The sequence below is a fragment of the Emys orbicularis genome, chromosome 25 (assembly GCF_028017835.1).
Source record: "Emys orbicularis isolate rEmyOrb1 chromosome 25, rEmyOrb1.hap1, whole genome shotgun sequence".
Classification (NCBI taxonomy): Eukaryota; Metazoa; Chordata; order Testudines; family Emydidae; genus Emys; species Emys orbicularis.
The window spans coordinates 17,643,934-17,648,594 of record NC_088707.1 but is presented as its reverse complement, the minus strand read 5'-3'; the positions used below and the strand labels follow the sequence as shown (position 1 = coordinate 17,648,594).

At 49.3% G+C, this 4,661-nt stretch overlaps 1 non-coding gene across 1 annotated transcript; it reads left to right on the top strand.

The window, feature by feature from the left end:
• The first annotated feature begins 880 nt into the window (after nt 1-880).
• TRNAC-GCA (transfer RNA cysteine (anticodon GCA)) lies at nt 881-952 on the top strand. The gene has a single exon. It is a non-coding gene; the product is annotated as a tRNA-Cys (tRNA).
• The last annotated feature ends 3,709 nt before the right edge of the window (nt 953-4,661 follow it).

Sequence of the window (4,661 nt, the reverse complement as noted above, 5' to 3'; positions counted from 1 at the left end):
CCCTGCTCAAAGCAGGACCAACACCAACTAAATCATCCCAGACAGGGCTTTGTCAAGCCGGGCCTTATAAACCTCTAAGGATGGAGATTCCACCACCTCCCTAGGTAACACATTCCAGTTCTTCATCACCCTCCTAGGGAAATAGTGTTTCCTAATATCCAACCTACACCTCCCCCACTGCAACTTGAGACCATTACTCCTTATTCTGTCAGCTGGTACCGCTGAGAACAGTCTAGATCCATCCTCTTTGGAACCCCCTTTCAGGTAGTTGAAAGCAGCTATCAAATCCCCCTCGTTCTTCTCTTCTGCAGACTAAATAATCCCAGTTCCCTCAGCCTCTCCTTGTAAATCCCCTGCCCCCTAATCATTTTTGTTGCCCTTCCCTAGACTCTCTCCAATTTGTTTCTGTAGTGGGGGGGGGGGCAAAAACTGGACGCAATGCTCCAGATGTGGCCTCACCAGTGCCAAATAAAGGGGAATTATAACTTCCCTTGATCTGTTTGCAATGCTCCTACTAATCCAGCCCAATGTGACCAGTTACCCATATTGAATGCAGACACAGTAATATTTGATAAATTGGTTACTGTCCATTCAGTACATTATTTCCTACTTATTCATAAATGATTAAGATGCTCTAAGCAGATGGGAGAGAGCTGTCCCGTCTGTGTAGTTAATCCATCTCCCCAAGAGGTGGTAGCTATGTCAGTGGGAGAAGCTATGTTGGTGGGTGTGCAAGCTGTGGTGTCTACATGTATATATAAAGTTTAATCAAACCTTATTTTTAAAACCACTGTGGTCTGGGAATAGAAAAGGAGATCTCTGAGGCAGGGCCTGTCCTTCAAAATCCTTAAGATCACTGAATCACCTATACATATGTCATGGGGGTATAGCTCAGTGGTAGAGTGTTTGACTGCAGATCAAGTGGTCCTTGGTTCAAATCCAAGTGCCCCCTCGCAAGCCTGTTCCTTTAACAAAAGTAATTGCATATCCCTTTCCACTATGTTCAGGAGTTCCCCTGAATAGGAATTCCTGAAATGAATGGAAACACTCAATGTTTTCCTGTGCAAATGCATAAAAACGTAGCAAACGTTTCCCTTAGCTGAAATCAGTTCCAATCCTCTAAGTGTCTAGTTTATGTTTTCATCAATTAAATAAAGGCACATGAAGACACATTTGCAGGTCCCTGGCCTCCATGGGCTACAATGTGTAGAAGAAAAAGAACCACATCCACTTGGGAGGAATGGACTAGTTTGTATTACATTTGGTAAGTAAGTTGCCACTAGGACTGAAAATTCTACTGGAGTGGACAGGAACCTCTTACAAAAATAAAATAACCAAGATTTACCAAACTCCCTGTTACACATTCAATCCTCTCTTTGTACACACAATATAAATTGGGGCTCTAATAAATGTCAACCTTCCTTTAACACAGATCATTGTTCCTTGTAACTTTCAGATGCATTCAAATGGCAGCTGTTTAAAGGCAATGTGCTTCTAGTTCAGGCCTGCACAACTCGTAAAGCAGCGAGGGCCATATTACTCCAAAGAAAACAGCTGAGGGCCGAAACCCCCCGGCCCCACTGAAACAGCTTTTGCAAACAGGGGCTGCTAACAGGGAGTTTTGCAAGGGAGTTGGGAAGGGAGCGAGGGTCCCTTGCCGGTTCTATATTATACCCTTTATTCCCCTTAAAACCTATAAACCAAACTACATTCAAAACTTCTTGTTTAAACAACCCCTTCATTAACTAGGAGACAATGCAGGCAGAAGCCCAGCTGCAGAGTGCGGGCTATCCAGTTTATTGCACTGAGTGCAGCATGTATGATTACCTGCCCTGTGGGCGGGTGGTGTATGTGTGCATTCGGTGCAAGGAGCTCCTGGCCCTCAGAGACCACGTACGGACTTTGGAGACAAGGGTGCCAGAACTGGAGGAGCTAAGGGAGGCAGAGAGGTATGTTGATGAGGCTTTCCGGGACACTGTAGAATTGTCCCACCTCCGGTCAGACAGCCCCTGCGCTGTTGAGGAGGATGAAAGGCCCAGGGAAGCAGAGCAGTCAACGGGAGCAGAGGGAAACCTTCCCATAGTTGGGACCCTCCTTCCAGACAGTGCTGGGGTTGCCTCTCGCACTGAGGTTACCTCCCTGGGGGAGAGAACTCCAGTTGCTAGGAAAAGGCAGGTATTAGTATTGGGAGATTCGATCATTAGAAACGTAAATAGCTGGGTTTGTGATAACCGGGAGAACTGTATGGTGACTTGCCTGCCTGGTGCGAAGGTTGCGGATCTCTCGAGGCATCTAGACAGACTTATGTGTAGTGCTGGGGAGGAGCCGGTGGTCGTGGTACATGTAGGTACCAATGACATAGGGAAGGGTAGGAGAGATGTCCTGGAGGCCAAATTTAGGCTGCTAGGGAAGAGGCTGAAATCCAGGACCTCTATGGTGGCATTCTCAGAAATGCTCCCAGTTCCACGCGCAGGGCCAGGTAGGCAGGCAACGCTTCAGAATCTCAATGCGTGGATGAGACGATGGTGTAGAGAGGAGGGGTTTACATTCATTAGGAACTGGGGAAACTTCTGGAATGGGGGGAGCCTATACAGGAAGGATGGGCTCCACCTAAACCAAAGTGGAACCAGACTGCTGGCACTAAACATTAAAAAGGTTGTAGAGCAGTTTTTAAACTAGGAGATGGGGGAAAGCCGACTGCTGCAGAGGAGCATGTGGATCGGACAGAGACTTCTCTTAGGGGAGAGTCTAATGATAGAGAATCTCCAGGTTATAGTCAGGAGCAGAGGATGGAAGAGGACAAAGTAGGGCATTATCAATAGAATGGGACAATAGATGTTTCAAAGCCGAGCAGGTCATACAGGATGGAGACATACAGGGGGCTGGAATATGACATCTGCGAAAGACAGAATGCTTGGAAACCTGCATCTCCCATTTCCTTGCCTTCTGTGTTATGATTCCATCTGTGTGAGATGTTTGTATGATGTTCCTGCACGATGGGGAAATAAAGTTTTGAATCCGTTTTTGCTCCTGCAGATTCCTTTGCTGTTCCAATTATAATGACATGAACAAAAGGGAAGCAAAATAAAAATAAACCCAACATTGCAATACAGTTAGGGACAGAAAAGTTCATGGTTGAGCCAAACACTTCAAAATAAAATATAATACTAAAAGTGGGGAGGGAGATCCCCTTGATATTTGAATTCAAATTGCTAGAATCAAAGTTCAGACTTGACACTATGGAAAACCTACAACTACCTGTCTCTCTGAACACCTGTGATGAGCAAGATTGAGTTGAGACACCTGTTCTGCTTCAATCATTTATTGTCTCTCTCTGTTCTCTGTCTCTGTCTTTTCCTCCATTTCTCTTCTCCAATGTCTCTGCCCTTCTCCTCTTGCTCCCTCTGCCCCTGCCCTTTCTCAGGGACTCTCAGTCTACAGCATTTAGGAAGAGCCAGAGCTTCCATGTTCTGCACATGATCCTGTGTCAGAAGATATGTGACCCCGGTCAGAACCAGTCACCAGACCAATATGACCTTTCATGGGAGACTTCTCTGCCTACTCCCCAAATTACACCCCCACCACCACTAAAGGGGGTTGGGTACAGGTCTGACTGAGAGGCCCCACAGGAGAAATTTCAGTCCAAAGACAAATTTGTGTGAAATGTTGAGAAGTGAAGAATCCCTCCCCCCCACAAATCCCCAGAACTCTAGTGTCACCTTCATTGCACCAGCACAGGGAACCCAGTGGGATGGGATTATAGAATACAAGGGGGAGGGAGCAGGGGAGAGAGGTGACAGGGAGTCTCTCTTTTTCCTTCTCTCTTCTCTTCTCTTCTCTTCTCTTCTCTTCTCTTCTCTTCTCTTCTCTTCTCTTCTCTTCTCTTCTCTTCCAGGAACTGCAGTCGCAGCAGGGAGGGGTTTGTCTCATTATTAGGGATCCATGTCTGTCACGGAGGTCACAGAAGTCACAGATTCTGTGACTTCCTGCGACGTGCTGCAACCTCTGTGACTTCTGTAGTGGCCATTGTGATTGACTCCAAGGCCACTCAGGCAGCTGGCCCCAGGGACCACCCGAGCAATGGCCAGTGTGGCTGGCCCTGGGGACCGCTTGACATAGGCGCCGACTCCGTGGGTGCTCCAAGGCTGGAGCACCAATGGGGAAAAATTGGTAAGTGCTCTGCACCCACCGGCAGCTCCCCACCCTGGGCCCCTGCCCCAGCTCACCTCCACCTCCGCTCGCCCTGTCTCCGCCCCCTCCCCTGAGCGTGCTGCCACGTCCTGCTTCTCCCCCCTCTCTCCCAGCACTTGCGCCGCGAAACAGCTGTTTTGTGCAGAAAGCCTGGGAAGGAGGGAGGAGGAGGGGGAACGCAGCATGCTTGGGGGAGGAGGCGGGACCAGGGCGGGGATTTGGGAAGGGGTCCAATAGGGGCAGGGAGGGGCGGATTTAGGGTGGGGAATTTGGGGCAGGGCGGGGCCAGGGGGCGTGAGCACCCACCCGCGCAGAAAATGTTGGCACCTGTGCCATTTGAGCAGCGGTTCCGAGGGCGGTGGGAGCAGCCACAGCTCAATGGGCCCTAGCAGTGGACCCGGGGTGCCTGGCGCAGTGGCTGGCCCCCTGGGGCTCCCCCCCCAGGTCCCCCAGCAGCAGCTGGAGTGACA